Source organism: Schistocerca serialis, chromosome 5 (assembly GCF_023864345.2).
Source record: "Schistocerca serialis cubense isolate TAMUIC-IGC-003099 chromosome 5, iqSchSeri2.2, whole genome shotgun sequence".
NCBI classification, from domain to species: domain Eukaryota; kingdom Metazoa; phylum Arthropoda; class Insecta; order Orthoptera; family Acrididae; genus Schistocerca; species Schistocerca serialis.
In genome coordinates this window covers 230,371,319-230,390,078 of record NC_064642.1, presented here as the reverse complement: position 1 = coordinate 230,390,078, position 18,760 = coordinate 230,371,319, and the positions used below count along the sequence as shown (strand labels likewise).

The window sequence follows — 18,760 nt, the reverse complement described above, 5'->3', positions numbered from 1 at the left end:
TATAACGGTGCACAGTGTTGTTTGTGATTTCATGAATTACAATCCGCTACTACAGTTCAGAGACAATTCAGGACTAGATATCGTAAGCCAACACTTAAAAGACAAACTGTTATTAATTGGTACAATCATTTAATCGAAATTGGCTGTGTATCATATAGGACGCTGTGCCAGGGTAGGCCAGCAGTCTCCGACGCAGCAATAGAGCAAATTCGGCAGTGTCACATTAGCAGTTCAGGTAAGTCATCGAGACGTGCCAGCTTAGTATTGAATATTCCTGGTGTTACAGTGTGGGAGGAATTACGGAAAAGCCTGTCACTCAAACCCTACAAATTGAAACTTTTACAAGCTTTAAGGGAAAGTGAGAAAAGAAACATAAGCTGGGTTTTGTATAGGAATGTTTCACAAAATGCAGACTGAAGATGATTTTCTTAATAAAACTGTGTTCAGTGACGAAGCCATCTTCCATACCTGCGGTAAAGTGAATCGGTATAATGTTCGGATATAGAGTGAGCGCAAAACACATCACGTCACGTAAACGAACCTGGACGGTACTCGCCTAAGATAAACATTTTTTTGCGCTGTGAACTGTAACAAGATTTACAATCCCTTCTCTTTCGTCTAGTGGTACTTTTCAATTGCCTTTTTATCTACGCTCATCTGAATAATCTCTTTCGTTTTCTTGTGAAGTTTCATTCATTTGAGCAACACGCTGTTTTGAGTTTTATGTTTATTCTTTCTCGCTAAGTTCAGCCCAGCTCCTGTGAGCTGTCCACGCTCTCGATCGTTCTCGACTTATCTTAGAGAGGGCCAGTGTTGACACTGACCGAGCTGTCTTATCTAATGCCTGGACCTCGTGACTGGCTTCCTGCGTGATCGGTAAATATGGGGAGGGGAAGGGAGAGGAATTGGAGGGGGAACCTCTGCAGACGGCAGCAGCCACAGACCAGTGAGATAGTGTTCTCCTGGCTCCGCCAGCTGCTGCTGCTGCTGGTCGCGTTCTCCTCTCCTCGCGCTGCCAGGTAACTCACTCCCCGACCTACGCACGTTTGCTGTCCCGGTCTCATCATATTCCTGTCTCGTTTCTCCGGATGTATTTCTGCAGCACATCGCGGATGGACTTTAAGTTTGTTCCGTCTTCACAGAGCGTCTGTCCGTCTCGTTTAGCAACTTCCTACATCTGTTCTACCTATCGTTTATAAGTCGATGCTATTTCAGTTTGTTTCGGTAACAATATTCACCTCCAGGTGTTGTGTATCAACTTAGTATTTTCCCTCCCCCTAATCACACTACAATGTTAATCATCCAACTATCACGATATTTTTGTCTTACTAATTGCTACTGGAGCGCTATAGACATGAAGTAATTTACACAAGATGTATTGCTAGTATTTTAATGAAATAAGATAGAAACATACATTACAATTGTTAAATGTAATACTAATGAACCAATTTTTATTAATTTTACGTTTGAGGAACAAACAAATTTAGCTTCTGGTCATATTGATGCCAGTGCCACTCAGCGCAAAATAAAACGTAAATGAATTTTAATGTGTTGTGAGTATAAAAGGAAACAAAATATCACTGGATACAGTTGAATTAGAGATAGAAGGTAACATAAAATTTTTAAAAAAGCTTTTCAAACAAGGGAGATATTTTTTCTAATGCTTATGGGGTCATATTGACCCCAGTGATACTAGAAAGGGTACAAAAAAGGCTGATGCAAGAAACCCTAATAACAGGCAGCAAAATAAGGTAAGAAATATTATTTTCACCACTGGAGGTGTTCCGTATAGCACCTGTTCAACACAAAATTCATCATTTCATTTCATTTTCGTAAATACTACATTCAAGAAACAAACAAACAGTTTAAGGTGGGGCCATATTGACTTAGCAGTACTCAATACAAAAACTGTGAATAAATTTTAATGTGTAATAAATATAAAAATAAACAGATACAGATAATATCATTGGATACAGATGACTTAGATGGAGATAGTCATATATTTTGAAAATAATAGTTTTGAAAACAAGGGAGATACATATTTCGAAAGTGCTTACATTGACATTAGAGTCACTGGAAATGTTACGAGCATTTTTCACCTGACGTGTTTCGCTTTTATTTACAATGCGTCATCAGTGATCATTCTGTAATATTGTGTACATAATACGTCTACATATTTTGCCATTTGTAGGTTAAAAAGGATTTTCTTTATGAATTCAGCGAAAAGTTTGCATACGGTGTTAATTCTTTTTTTGTGTCCTTGTGTGTGCGTGTGTGTGTCTGTGTGTGTGTGAGTGAGTGTGTGTGAGAGAGAGAGATATTTTATGTAGTCCACCGCTTTTTCTCCATAATACGGCTCGTGATATCATTTGTGGCGTACTATTAAATGAAGATTGGAAATATCAACTGCTCTTCAAAATGTCTCTAAGCACAATGGGACTTAACATCTGAGGTCATCATCCCCTAGACTTAGAACTACTTAAACCTAACTAACCTAAGGACATCACACACATCCATGCGCGAGGCAGGAGTCGAACCTGCGACCGTAGCAGGCCCGCGGTTCCGGACTGAAGCGCCTAACACCGCTCGGCCACAACGGCCGGCAAATGTTCTTGAGAACATTTTTACTCAAAACGCGTTTTCAGTGCTGCTGCTTGTCTTGCGCGTCTTGTTCCACGTGTGAAACAACGAAGAAAATGCTTCTAATATTCATTATGATATTCCACATGCTTTTAGTGCCCAGCAGTGCTTCCCCACTGGAATTCCAAGTGCCATGCAAGGTGTTTTCCATTTAGTTGATACACAGGTTATTGATTCAGCTGAAGTCGTGACCCCATTCCAAATAATTACAATGCATGCAACTGATTTTTAATCTTAAAAATGCTGCTGAGCATCACTTTCAGTACAGGCGTGGAAGGTTTCCAAATGAAATATTATCGAAGTGTCTCAAACTAATCCCGCTCAAACAGCTATTAAAATTTTTTACTATGAAACAGAAGAATGGAAAAACATCAATGTATTTAAAAGAGGAAAGACTACGCCTGATGTCTGCCATGACGCACTTCATCTGAAAGACCAGCCGTGTTTGTTATCTGGAAAACAGAAAGACCTGTTGATCATGTTGCCATTTTTTTCTCAACAGCACAGAAAGTTCCACCGTTAACTTTGCAACATCTGATTCCAAGAACAGAGTTGTCTGACGAACAGAAATCATAAGAGATTTTATTGTTAATTTGAAGTCCTCGCCTGTAAACAATTGCAACGAACACGTTGGTTGTTTTGAGAAACTGTCGAATAGAGATTAAATTGAACATCGTGAATGAAACATTTCAAGTATGTCCATTGTGATATTATTATTCAGATGAGTCGTTATTTTCAAGCATTTCTAGAATAATGACATATTTTTAAAATCGTTAATTCTATCCAAAATTTTATTCTTAGAAATACATCATACATATTGAATATTGTTTATCTGGAAACTGAGTGCACTTAACATAGCTTGACGTAGTACTGTTTACTCGCTGGACGGTTTATCGAAACGATAGTGTGAAATATCTCGAAAATATAAATTTAAAAGTTCCGATTGTTTCAGTTTGTGATAGTAAGATACGAACTACAAATGTTTACAATAATAAAACACAGCAACTTCAAATATTGATCTATGATTCAGCACAGTATATAATTAGTTTTATTGTCACCTAACTGCAACACGTAAGCAATGTTAAGCATGGCCCTAAGCATTTCTGCCATCGCATTGTCACGTAAATCCACCTAAACATTGGTAAGGAACACAAGTTAGCATTATTTACTTGCTTAAACATTATTCCTATTTACATGATTAGCAAACAAGTTTTGAAGAGCATTGGCGTTCGGGAACATATTCAGGATCTCTATCTGTGTCGTAGTTATCAACACCGTCCTCGAATTTGTACAAGTCGTCCATGAAAACATTTTCCTCGCAAAAACAGCGAACACGTTATTACGACTGGTAGCCATATTTTTGGCACTGATTACGCGCACACGTCGTGAAATCAGAGACAGAAATGCCATTTCTCGGTTTACCGTGGAACTGTTATTAATATAAATAAAGCATATCACGTACCATGTTTTACATGCGATAACTTTGTTTCTCATCGAATGTCCCTTACCACTGTTAACACCCAAGGTCTTCAATTTTATTTTGTTAGCATCTTGTACACAAGTTAGCAAATGTAATAAATGGTTTTGGTTGATTATAGCTCTACTAGTTTAAAAACAACTCTCTATTTCTGCACTGGTATTACAACAAATAAAGCGTAGTGTCTCAGTACTAATGGCACTTGAAGCAGAAACTTTCTTATTGGCACTTAGAACCACACAGTTCCCTGGTAGGACACTTTGGACGATCTCAATAAATTATTTACTTTCTCATTTGTCTCATTATTTCTGCGCGGAAAGACAGAACAATTCTCTGATACCAAAACACCTTCCTTATTTTTTAGGAGCCAAGTAAATTATGTGCAAAAATAGGCACGTAGTTTTTAAAGTCTCCCGACAAATGTCAGGTTTGCCAGTCAGAGCGTTTGATATCCCCACTGTAAATGTCCTTTTACATTCACTTAATGAACAAGGGAAAACGTCTTTCTGTACGGCTCCGCACACATTGTAATCTCTCTGATAGTGTTTTCTTGATCCCTATGCGGATATATGACAGTGACAACAGAATCGTGGCAGAATCTTCCTTTTTACCCAGTAGCGCTACCCGAGTATGACGTCGCCTTTTATTGCAACACATTTTAATACAGCACGTGGCACACTGCCCTTTTACTACTCTAGCCCCAGCGCGTCTCCGAATTCGTTCGTTCTTTGCCTTCATATTTACCTGATTAGGACAGCAAACACTACAACGATAGCCCGGTATTGGCCTCAATAGCGCCTCGTTTGTGATTTCGGTTAAAGTTGCGCCGCAACTTTTCATATGCATGCGACAAATCTAGTAAGGGGACCAAACGACAGTCGGAATTTACAATTTTTTAAATTTATCTGACGTGAAGTTCAGAACTCAAATAGACTCTGAGATGACAAAAGTCATGAGATACCTCCTAATATCGTGTGGGGCCTCCTTTTCCCCGGGTAGTGCAGCAACGATACGTGGCACGGACTCAACAAGTCGTTGGAAGCTCCCTGCAGAAACACTGAGCCATGCAGCCACTCTGCGAAAGTGTGACCAGTACAGGGTTTTGTGAACGAACTGACATCTCGATTATGTCCCAGACATGTTCTTTGGGATTCAAGTCGAGCGACCTGGATGACGAAATCATTCGCTCTTCAATGTTCCTCAAACTAATCGCTAACATATGCGGCCTGTTGAGATTCCACATTCTCATCCATAAAACTTCCATCGTTGTTTGGGAATATGAAGTCCATGAATGGCTGCAAATAGTCTCCAAGGAGCCGAACATAACCATTTCCACTCAATAATCGTTTCAGCTGTACCAGAGGATTCATTCCATCCCGTGTGAACACAACCAACACCAGTGTGGAGACACAACCAACTTGCACGGTTACTTGTTGACAACTTAGGTCCATGGCATCATGAGGTTTGACCCACATTTGAACCCTGCCATCAGCTCATACCGACCGAATTCGTGGCTCAACTGACCAGGTCACGTTGTTCCAGTAGTATAGGGTGGGACCGATGTAGTCACGAGCCCAGAAGAGGCTATGCAGTGCTGTTAGCAAAGGCAGTCGTGTCGGTCGTCTGCTGCCACAGCCCACTAACGCCAAATTTCGCCGCTCTGTCCTAACGATACGTTCGTCGTACGTCCCATATTGAATTCTGCGGTTATTTCACGTAGTGTTAGTACTGACGACACTACGCAAATGCCTCTGCTCTCGGTCGTTAAGGGAAGGTCGTCGGCCAATGCGTTGTTCGCCATGAGACGTAATGACTGAAATTTGGTATTCTCGGCACACTCTTTGTGGTGTCACCGCCAGACACCACACTTGCTAGGTGGTAGCCTTTAAATCGGCCGCGGTCAGTTAGTATACGTCGGACCCGCGTGTCGCCACTATCAGTGATTGCAGACCGAGCGCCGCCACACGGCAGGTCTAGAGAGACTTCCTAACACTCGCCCCAGTTGTACAGCCGACTTTGCTAGCGATGGTTCACTGACAAAGTACGCTCTCATTTGCCGAGACGATAGTTAGCATAGCCTTCAGCTACGTCATTTGCTACGACCTAGCAAGGCGCCATTACCAGTTACTATTGATGCTGTAAAACATGTACTGTCAAGAGCTATGTTCACCAATTATGGATTAAAGTTAAGTATTCCAACAGGTACGACCTTTTTTGCTAAAGTCTAACTTCCTTGTCCAGTTCCAGACCTCACGCCAGCCTGCGTGAGCTCGAACGCGTGCCTTTCGGCTTCCTGCCATAGTGGGTTGGCTGTCTTGCCAATCCACAACACTCTTGATACTATGGATCACGGAATATTGAATTCCCTAACTATTTCCGGATTGGAATGCGCCATGCGTCTGGCTCCAACTATCATTTTGCGTTTATAGTCTTAATTCCATAATTTACCATACTGAACGTGGTCGGAAAACTTTCTATTTTCTCGGAAATTTTTCAGAGTTACCCTATCTGCTTTGGGTGAGTGATACTTGAGTTCCGAACTTCACGTACCATACATATTAAAAGATTACAAAAATCTTAATTCCGCTTGATCCCTTGTACATTTACTTTTCAACTGCCCGAATAGTGATTTTATGTGTTCACTTCAAATCGCGTTGTAATATCAAACAATGTGGCAAACTGCAATAGGTTACCACTGATTCAGTAATCCGTTTTTTACTTTGTTACGGGCTTCCTCATACGTTTATCGATATTCCAAAGAAAGCTGCTCACCAAACTGAAAGACGTCCGTAATCCTCAGAATCTCCACTTGTCGTATTCCAGAATAAAATCTTTTTGGTTTGCAAGCTGCTTTGCTTTGAGTAATGAGGCTAATGAGGAGGAGCACTCCGTCAGTAGCGCGTGGTATACGTTGAGGATTTGGGTCTAATGGGAAGTGTGCTAGGGTAGTCTGTGCGGTGGTGGTCACCACTTTGTCCAAATGGCGTATCGGTCAGCACATCTGCATAATAAGCAAGAGACTTGAGTTCGAATCCTCGTCCGGCACAAATTTTCAACTTTTTCCCATCGGTATAAATCAATCTCCACTGGCTGCTCATGTCTTTAACTCCTTTATTCTAATAAAACACTCGATCTTTCGACGGCTGTCTCCACCATCGTCATCAGTAGCGAAACAACACTGACTGCCGGGGATGGTATGCTGTTCCGCTTATATAGCCGCGATAGGAGCAGCTAGAACCTTCCAGAAATAAGGTAATCAATAATTGGATGTGTAAGTGTTTGTACCAGTTTCTTTCTCAGATTAAGGGGCAAGAGCTATTTTCTCATATATTTTTGTAGTGCATGCCTTCTTGAACTTTGCAACTACTTGTTCAATACAATTAAGATTTTCATTTGTTATTACTCCTAGGCTCTATGCTGAAGGAGAGAAGTTGATATTGGTCCCATTTGTGGTTAAAGATGGTAGGGGTTTTCGATATTTTTGGCTAATGATTCTAAAATGGACAACCAGTACCGCTTGGGTTTAGAATGGGTCGAGCTTTGGCCCTATGTCCTGCACCCATTTTGATAGTGTACGCAGGTCGGTACTGAGATCTCCATGGTTCGTAGCTTTCGCACTTAGATACAACAGAAGATAATCATCGTACACGTGGTATTTGTAATAGGACAAGGTTGATGACACATCACTTGCGTGCAGTGAAAAGAATATACGACGTAATACCGAACCCTGGGGGACGCTTGACCCTACCGTCTCCATTATGACTTTATTGTGTAGCTTTATGGTGCCGGACATGACGCATTGCTGAAGAGACGTCAGTATGAGTGAAACCATTTCACTGCAATTGGCGAGAAATTTAGGCTGCTATGTTTGGCGAGTAATATGTCATTGTCGACCGTGTGAAAGGCTTTGCTGAAGTCTAAAAAGCACATGATGGTTGCCTCTTATGCATCCATGGCAAGCTACAGGTCGTCTGTCACCTTTATAAAGGCAGATGTTGTGCTGCGATGTTTACGAAAGCCTGATTGGTGTTCGTCTAATACATTGTTTGTAGTTAGGTAGTTTGTTAGCTGGTCGTGGACTATATATTCTCAGGCCTTGACAGTAGTGTAGGAAGAATGCAAAGATGTCGATAATCAGAGAGTGCTATTGCAGCGTAATGTGAGGCCTCAGAGAAAACAGTTGTGATTAAGGAGTGTTTGAATATATCTGATATAATGGGCGGTAGTATGTCGCTATTAAGCCTCATCATTTGTGCCTTGGAGTCCAGCAGATACTGATCTGATACGGATGATGGCAAGACGAACAATATGAACAGAAATCTGCTACAGGATAGAATGCTGCGTTTTTTGAATACTATCTTCCTTCAGGCGAGTTGTGGTGTAACCCAGCTACAGCATTTGATAAATCGGTCGCGGGAAATTCTTTACACGTGCGGAGTTTATCCACAGCAGTGCACCGTATGGTGTGCGCTACAGCGCACATAATGTGCTAGAGTCCTCGCTTCTCTCCTCCACCCTCATTCCTTCCTACTCCATTCGTTGACGGTACACGAAGAGAAAAACTATGGGTATACCCCTGTGGGGGCGGGAATATAACTAATGTTAAGATCGTGGACTTTATGAGGTACGTCTATTGGAAGAAATAGTATGTTAATTGAGTCTTTCGGACGTGGGCTCTCGGAAATTTGTGCGCGAAGTTCTCTACGATGCACAGCGCTTTTCTTTTAGCCTCTCCCACTTGGTAAGTGTCTCAGACCGACGAACAGTACTCATGAATTGGTCAGACGAGAGTTCATTAAACGACCTTCTTGGTAGGTGAGTTACACCTACTCAAGAGTGATAAAGTAAATCTGAATACAGCATGAACCTTTCTCACGGCTATTGAAGCAGGGTCGATCTTTCACGTATCTCACAACTATGCTTGGACATACACAAGAATATCGTATTTCGCTAATTTCGTGGAAAGTCATCTGATGTACATGGGCACTAGCTTCTCGAAGTAATGCCAAATCCATTACTACGTCTACAGCTACGCCTCGGCATATACTCCGCAAGCCATGTTACCAGTTGTGGCGGAGGACACGTATTGTACCAATATCATCTACTCCAACCCCCCCCCCCCCCTCCCTTCCCCGCCCTGTTCCGTTCGCGAATGGTTTCTGACTTTTTAGTCGTAGTAATTTCGCTCTCCTACACATCTTCAAACGTACGCTCTCGGAATTTCAGCAGTAAAATTTTCAGCAACAGTCAACACCTCTTTTGAAGCGACTGCCATTGAAATTTGTTCAGCATCTTGCGGTTTGTGAACGACGCTGCGACGAAATTTTCCGCTCTTCGTTAGATCTTGTCTATGTCTTCTGTTAATCCTACTTAGTAAGGGTCTGGGACTCATGAACAGTTCTCTAGAATAGGTCGAACAACCGTTTTGTAAGCCACTTCCTTCGTGGATGAATTATATTTCCTTAACAATCTTCCAGTGAACCTCAGCCTGTCATCTGTATTTCGTGCCATTTGATTCATATGATGATTCCACTTCTGGTTGCTCTAACGACTTTACAGCTGTTATGGCTTCCAGCACATTTTCACCAACAGCGTAAACAAATATTAATAGACTGTTCGCCTGTTTATGAGAGATATGCTACATTTATTTACGTTCAGGGTAAACTAACAGGCCTTGCATCAATCATTGACCGTCTGCAAGTCTTTTTGCATTTCGCTGCAGTCTTCTGGTGTCGAAACCTAACTCATTTATGTATAGTGTAAACGGTAATGGCCCTATAACATTCCCTTGGGACAGTACAGATCTTATCTTCACATCTGTTGATTTTATCTCGTAACGAATAACGCAATGAGTTCCATCTCTTAGAAGCCAGGAATCCAATCAGAAATTCAGTCCGATATTCCGTAAGCTCGTATTCTGTTCACTTACGTATAGCACGAGACTGCATCGAATGCCTTCCAGAAGTCAAGGAACACGGTATCAACCTGGGCACCTTTTCCTACGGCGCTCAGGATTTCATGGAGAAACAAAGAGAGCTGCGTTTCTCAAAATCTCTGTTTACGGGTTTCATGTTGGATGTTGAGGTGCAGATTTTCTTTCTCCAGAAACACCACAGTTACTGAACGTAGAGCATGTTTCCTAACCCCACAACAAACTGACGTCACCGTTAAATACCTTTACTATGTGAATCACTTGCTACACCCTTCTTGAAAACATTGATGACCTGTATTTTTTCCAATCCTTTGGTAACTTTTGTTGTTCCAGCGATCTATGCTACACAACTAATAGAAGAGGAAGCATAATCTCGCTAGAATCTCACAGGTGACTCATCCGGTCCAGATGCCTTTCTACTATTAAGCGATTTTAGTAAATTTCCTATTTCAGCGTCTCTTATCTAAATATCTCTCATTTTGGCGATCGTACGATGACTGAAAGCGGGAACTGTATTGTTATCTTCCAAGTGAAGAAACTTCGGAAGACGAAATTCAGTATTTCCGCCTTCTCTCTGTAATATTGCGTTTCGGTGCCATTATGCTTACTGAGCCACTGAATAAATGATATTGATCGATTAACTGACGTTTTTTGAGGCGCCAGTCTTCTGAATGGTTTGATGCGGCCCTCCACGAATTCCTCTCCTGTGACAACCTCTTCGGCTCAGGGTAACACTTGAAACCCATATCCTCAATTATTTGATGGATGTACGAGATCTCTGTCTGCCTCTACAGCTTTTGCCCTCTACAGCTCTCTCTAGTACCATGGAAGTCATTCCCTGATGTCTTAACAGATGTCCTATCAACCTGTCCCTTGTCAGTGTTTTCCGCACATTCCTTTCCTCTCTGAACCTGCACAGAACATCCTCATTCCTTACTTTATCAGTCTACCTAATTTTCAACATTTGTCTGTAGCGCCACGTCTCAAATGCTTCGATTCTCTTCTGTTTCAATTTTCATACAGTCCACATTTCAGTACCATACATGGCTATGCTCCAAATGTACATTCTCAGAAATTTCTTCCCCAAATTAAGGCCTATGTTTGATACTAGTAGACTTCTCTTAGCCAGGAATGCCCTTTTTGTCAGTGCTAGTCGGCTTCTGAGAAGTATTCCTTAACTTAATCTACTTCTCGACCATCAATCCTGAGGTTAAGTTTCTCGCTGTTCTCATTTCTGCTGCTTCTCATTACTTTCGTATTTCTTCGATTTACTCTCAGTACAATCTTGTAGTCAATAGACTGTTCATTTCATTCAGCAGTTCACATAATTCGTCTTCACTTTCACTCAGGATAGCAATTTCATCAGTAAATCTTACCATTGATACCCTTTCACCTTCAATTTTAATTCCACTCCTGAACCTTGGCTTTGTTTTCATAATTGCTTCTTCGATGTACAGATTGAACAGTAGGAGCGAAAGAATACAACCCTTTCTTATACCCTTTTTAATCCGAGCACTTAGATCTTGGTCGTCTACTCCTATTATTCTCTCTTGGCTCTTATACATATTTTATATTACCTGTCTCTCCCCATTGTTTACCCTTATTATTCTCAGAATTTCGAACATCTTACATCATTTTACTCAATCGAACGCTTTTTGCAAGTCGACAAATACTATGAACGTGTCTTGATTTTTCTTTAGTCTTGCTTGCATTATCAACCACAACGACAGAATTCCCTCTTTGGTGCCTTTACCTTTCCTAAAGCCAAACTGATTTTCATCTAACACATCTTCAATTTTTTTCCATTCATCTGTGCATTATTCTTGTCAGCAAATTGGCTGCATGAGCTGTTAAACTGATTGTGCGCTGATTATCGCTCTTGTCAGCTCTTGCAGCCTTCGGAATTGTGTGGGTGATATTTTTCCGAAAGTCGGATGGTATGTCAGCAGAGTCATACATTCTACACACCAGCGTGACGAGTCGTTTCGTTGCCACTTCCTCCAATGATTTCAGAAAGTTTGAAGGAATGTTATCTGTCCCTTCTTCCTTATTTGATCTTATGTCCTTCGGAGTTCTGATTCTAATAGTGGATCCCTATCTCTTCTAAATCGACTCCTATTTCTTCTTCTTCCACATCAGACCAATCTTCCCTCTCACAGAGGCCTTCGATGTACTCTTTCCATCTTCCGCTCTCTCCTCTTCATTTAGCAGTGGAATTCCCATTGCACTCTTAATGTTACCACCCTTGCTTTCAATTTCTCAGAATGTTGTTTTGACTTTCCTATATGCTCAGTCAGTCCTTCCGACAGTCATTTCTTTTACCATTTCTTCACATTTTTCATGCAGCCAATACTTTTTAGCTTCCCTGCACTTCCTATTTATTTAATTCCTTAGCGACTTGCTTTTCTTCTGTATTCCTGAATTCCTCTGAACATTTTTGTACTTCGTTCTTTCATTGATCAACTGAAGTATTTCTTCTGTAACCCATGCTTTCTTAACAGTTACCCTCTTTGTAGTTATGTTTTTCTTTCCAACTTCTGTGATTTCCCTTTATAGAGATGTCCATTGCTCTTCAACTGTGCTGCCTACTGACCTATTCCTTATTGCTGTATCTATAGTCTTAAAGAACTTCAAGCACATCTCGTCATTCCTTAGTATTTCCATATCCCACTTCTTTGCTTATTGATTCTTCCTGACTAATCTCTTAAACTACAGTCTGCTTTTCATGACTACTATGCTGTGATCTGAGTCTACATCTGCTCCCAGGTACGCCTTACACTTCAGTATCTGATTTCGGAATCTCTGTCTGACCATGATGTAATCTAACCAAGATTTTCCCGTATCACCCGGCCTCTTCAGGTATACCTCCTTATCTTATGATTCCTGGGCAAAGCAATCGCTGTTACTGTCTGAAATTTATTGCAGAACTCAATTAGTCTTTCTCCTCTCTCGTTACTTGTCCAAAGCCTATATTGTACTATAATCTTTTCTTCTAGTCCTTCCCCTACAACTGCATTCCAGTCCCCCAAGACTATTAAATTTTCATCTCCCTTTACGTACTGTATTACCCTTTCAGTGTCCTCATGTGCTTCCTCCATTTTCTTCATGTTCACCTTGCTACGTCGCCATGTATAACTGAATTATCGTTGTCGATGTTGGTGTGCTGTCGATTCCAATCAGGACAACCCTATCACTGAACTGTTCACAGTATCACACTCCCTGTCCTACCTTCCTGTTCGTAACGAATCCTACTTCCGTTGTACCATTTCCTGCTGTGGTTGATATTACCCTATTCTCATCTGACCATAAAACCTTTTCATCTTTGCATTTCACTTGACTGACCCCTACTATATCTAGATTGAGCCTTTGAATTTTGCTTTTCAGATTTTCTAGCTTCCCTTCCACGTTCAAGCTTCTGACATTCAACGCCCCGGTTTTTAGGACGGTATCCTTTCGTTGGTTACTAAATCTTTTTTCGCATGATCACCTCCCCTCTGTAGTCGCTTTCCGAAGATCCGGATGAGGGACCATTCCAGAATCTTTTGTCAATGGAGAGAACTACAAGCCACATATCCAGTAGATATACGTTATGAGCCTTTAATGAAATGGTTTCCATTGCTTTCTGGATCCTCATGTCGTTGATCATAGATGATTCTTCCACCTTTAGAGGTAGTTTTCTATCCGAAGGACAACAGAGTCTCCTGAACCTCTGTCCACTCCTCCGCCCTTTTCGACGCCATTTTGCAGAGTGAGGCTGACTTCTTATTCCAGCAGTCTTCCATCGCCAGTGCTGATTATTAATCAATATTTAGGCGGTGGCAGGTTTCGAACCCGGGACCGAGGACGTTCTGATTACTATTCAAAGACGCTAGCTATCCCGCCCCCCTTTTTTTCTATTTTGACCGGTATTGTGTGTTGCGCTTGGTCGAGGCGGATGTCCCATGACATCTGTTCATGTTTATCGTTCATTTCCTTACCCAGTTTTTTTATTACAGGAGGCAACGAACTCTCTGATCGCTCACGCTGAGCCACCATGCTGGCGATCCCTAGACCACCTGTGACTCTATGTAAGATCAGAACTTCTTAAGTTCCTCACGACTGGTATAATTTTACTTTCGATTTCAGTGAACGAATCTCGTATTTGTTTTATAATGCTCATTTTGGCTTTGTTAAGCTTTTGCTTGCAAACTAGACTTTGACTTGGTTTTAATCTATGTTGAAGCTGTCCATGCCACCGTAACAACTTTTGCTTGCGGACTAGACTTTGGCTTGGCTGAAACCTATGATGAAGCTTTCTCTGCTTTTGTAAAAACACTCTAACAACGCGGTGGCTCTTTACCATTTCTTACAGTCTTGATCGTCACATATTGATCTAGGGTGTACGCCACTATGTTTCTGAATTTCGTCCATTTTTGCTCCAAATCTTCGTCCTCAGAAATGAATATTTGATGTCGGCTACTCAGACACTTTGAAATTTGTTTCCTATCACACTTGCTAAGCAATAGTATTTTTCTTTTCGTTGCAGGCTACAAGGAGATGGCACAGCTGTGCCGGAATTGACATAGTTGTATGCGTTAGTGTAAATGTAGTACGATTGAGACTGTGATACTGTAACATTGACTGTTGGATTTTATTCATTTGTGCTGCACATCTCGCTTGCCAGTGACGAATAGTTGATATTTGACCGCCAGTATATCCTCACACCAGTCAGCACGGGCAGTGGCTCAGGCGGCTTTATATCACTGACCTTGGCTCGAGTTTTATTGGACGGTTGGTTCCCTTTGAGCCACACCAATTGCCACCACTTATTCAATCCACCTCATAGCGAGCTATCGACAACTTTATCTGCCTAGCGATGACCTTGGTCAGTACTTCGCAAACATCAGAGCTCTTTCGGTCCATGTGCAGCGTTTTTCTATATGTCTCCAGTTGTGAATGTCAGCGAATGGATATTAATCTATGGAAAATATTTAGCTTTTTTCTAAGCTACACTGCTAACAGTTAAATGTGCAACTCGTGAAGGAGGTATGCAACAAACGTTAAACTGACATGAAGTATTTTATAAGCTTGGATAAGCAAATTTTAAACAATTCAGTGTGGCCGCACAAAGTATGTCGAAGTATTGTCATCTGTGTTCTGCATAAAGAGAAGGGTTACATGGAGAATTTCTCATACGGAAATCGCTCGTGAATATTGGATGGCTGTAAGAAAAGCATCTTATGTGTCGTGTAAGACGGGGAAACGTCCTCCAGCACATGTCAGAATTCACCATCGTGTAGGGCCACTCTTATCGGGAGGAGTTTTAATTAAACTTTGGTTATTGTTTGAAAGTCCACCTTTCTGCCTTCCAGAACCTGGTTACCTTAACGTTGTTAATTGATGGAAAGACATACCATACAAAAGAGGCCTACATTAAATCTCCTAATAATACTGTATTTAATAGGTGATTAGTCCTCACGAGTCTCTTAGTGTGTGAGTGCCTGGGTTTCAGAGTTAAAGATCGCGTCTATACACGACTACTAAAAAAATTCTATAAAAATTAAAGAATAATTTTGTGCTGCAAAAGTCATGTAATCAATCCTATTCAATTTTGATGAAACTGCCTACGTAAATTATTTTAACTTCGACCATTAGGCAATGCCAACGGCCTAGCCACGGTGTATACGCTGGTTTCCGTCAGATCACCGTAGTTACGCACCGTCAGGCGTTGCTAGCACTTTGATGGGTGACCGTTGGGTCTGCTGTGCACCGTCGGCAGGCGGGGTGCATTGACTACTTGTGAGAGCAAATGAGGAGCTATTTGATTAAGAAGTTGCGGTTACAGGTCAGACGAAAACTGACAACGGCCAGGAGAGCGTCGTGCTAATTTATTTTCTTCAGTGAGGACTGTCGGGGGCTCCTTGGCTGCCGTCGTATTATAACATCGCTGTCGTAGCGCACGCTGTAGACGGCCAGCTGCTGTATACTGACGTGTCAGAAGTCATGGGACAGCGATATGAACATATACAGATGGCGGTAATATCACCTACATAAGGTACAAAGGGGCGGTGCTTTGTACTCAGATGACTCACGTCAAATGGTTTTCGACGTCATTATGACCACACGACGGCGGAATGTTAGTTGGAGTTATATGCATGGAACATTTCATTTCGGAAATCGTTAGGGAATTAAACACTCCGAGATCCACGGTGTCGAGAGTGTGCCGAGAATACGAGATTTCATGCAGTACCTCTCACCACGGACAACGCAGTGCCAACAGCCTTAATTTAACGACGGGGAGCGTAGTGCTAACAGACGAGCGTGAAATAACCGCAGAAATCAATGTGCGACGTACGATGTACGAACGGTTAGGGAAGTGTGGCGAAATTTGACGTTAATGGGCTATGGCAGCCGACGACCGACTTGAGTGCCTTTGCTAACAGAACGACATCGCCTGCAGCATATCTCCTGAGCTGTTGACCATATTGTTTGGGTCCTAGACGACTGGAAAACCGTGGCCTCTTCGGATGAGTTCCGATTTCAGTTGGTGGGGTTCGACTGTGGTGCAGGCCTCACGAAGCCATGCGCCCAGCTTGTCAACAAAGCAATGTCTAACATTTGGTGGCTCCATGATGGTGTGGGCTGTGTTTACAGGGAAACGTTTCAGTTCAACTACTTGGAGACCACTTGCAGCCACTCATGACCTTCATGTTTCCAATCAGCGATGGACTTTTTATGGGTGACAATGGGCCATGTCACCGGCCCACAATTGTTCGAGATCGACTTGAAGAACTTTCTAGGCAACTCGAGCGATGGTTTGGTCACCCAGATCGCCCGACATGAATGCTATCGAACATTTATGGGGCATAATCGAGAGGTCAGTTCGCTCACAAAATCGTGCACTTTCGCTGTTATGGACGGCTATAGAGGCAGCACCACTCAGTACTTCTGCATGGTATTTCCACCGACTTGTTGAGTCCACGCGACGTCGAGTTGCTGCACTACGCCGGGAAAACGGAGGTCCGGCACGATGTTAGGAGGTATCCCACGACTTCTGTCACCTCAGCATAAGTCCACTGGTCGCATCGAGGACAGAGCATCTCGCACAAATGAAAGAAGCCTCCAACCATTTCAACATTATGAGTGTATATAAAGTTACCCGTAACTGTAGACCATCTCACCTGTGAGCAGTAATGTTTATTGTAGATCTGCAAGTCTGGCCAAGTATCTGGGAATCTTAATCTTGGTGGGTGTAATGGGCGATACATTGCAATCTACAGGTTCGTGATCTGCCGAAAAAGCAGCTTACTGATCCGCGACAATGGTGTTCGCATTGGTGGTAACGCGCATATGGAATCTATTGGTTGTGGAGGGCTATACTTATTACTATACGAGATCCGAATGGTACCACGCGACTAGCGCCTGAAAGGACAGACATGTTGTATGCGTGGCTGTACAGGGTCGTACAGGCGCGTCATATATCTTGAGTCAGGGAAAGATCTTGTTTGCCGGCCGCGGTGGTCTAGCGGTTCTGGTGCTGCAGTCCGGAACCGCAGGACTGCTACGGTCGCAGGTTCGAATCCTGCCTCGGGCATGGGTGTGTGTGATGTCCTTAGGTTAGTTAGGTTTAAGTAGTTCTAAGTTCTAGGGGACTTATGACCTAAGATGTTGAGTCCCATAGTGCTCAGAGCCATTTGAACCATTTGAAAGATCTTGTTTATAGTAAGGATTTCTGGAGGACCACGGACTGTCAGCAGGGCGACAACTGCTGTTGTTTTCCTCGACGCCGCAGTGGAGAGAGAGGGGCGTTCAATGACAACGCTGGTCGCAGGAGCGACACTACGCCGACTTTTCAGACGCACCCTGGTTCTGCGTGTTTTGAGAGTGTGGTGGCTCTGAGAAAACGGAAGTTATCAAATGGCATTAGTTATCGTCATAAGGGCATATTACCTTGTGTATTAATTTGATGTCCCACTAGGTAAACAAAAATAACACCACTGGTTCGGATAACCGGTAATTTTGAGAGCAGCCGACATACCTCTCGCGTGCTAAACCCGAACCCGAAGATTCTATCATCGAGGTACCTGTTTCGTTACCATTCAGCTAGATAATGGGAGACTGCATAGTGTCTGTGCTGGTGTGCCTACTTCGATACAGAAGGTGTTCGACTGTTGCCCTGGCGAGCAAGTTCACCAAATTTCTTACACATATGTGGTCTTGATTTGCCGAGAGCCTCACACGCCACTGCGCACAGAACACTACAATAAGATGAACTCCGACGCAGAGTTGAAGCTGCATGTTACGATGTACTCGCTTTTTTTTCATTCAAGATCATTTCTACTCGATGTCCAGAGGTGGCAGCTCTGTGTACTACATTCCGCATTCATATTTCTGCTAAACTTAACTATGTTTACTTCATCCTTTACCATGTATGCACATTAAGCAAACTTTTCGTTATTTGCTATCCTTCCTGGCGTTGCAATTTTTTGTGTGAAACTTCGTACACAACGGTAAGGAGAGGTGTGGTACGGAGTGTTGCTGCTACTGTCATCATAGGAGACCTGGACTGGACCTAAAATGATTAGTGAACAAGTTACCGAATTGGCCGTGCGGTTAAAGGCGCTGCAGTCTGGAACCGGAAGTCCGCTCCGGTCGCAGGTTCGAATCCTGCCTCGGACATGGATGTTTGTGATGTCCTTAGGTTAGTTAGGTTTAACTAGTTCTAAGTTCTA

General features: G+C 42.4%; 1 protein-coding gene across 1 annotated transcript in view; it reads left to right on the top strand.

Moving 5' to 3' along the window:
* Window positions 1-950: 950 nt before the first annotated feature.
* The window catches only part of LOC126481316 (probable cytochrome P450 301a1, mitochondrial), a 176,697-nt gene continuing 158,887 nt past the window's right edge, over window positions 951-18,760 (top strand). Inside the window, exon 1 of the mRNA XM_050104976.1 lies at window positions 951-1,019. The gene's annotated coding sequence lies outside the window, so the exon portion shown is untranslated. The remainder of the gene's footprint in view (window positions 1,020-18,760) is intronic.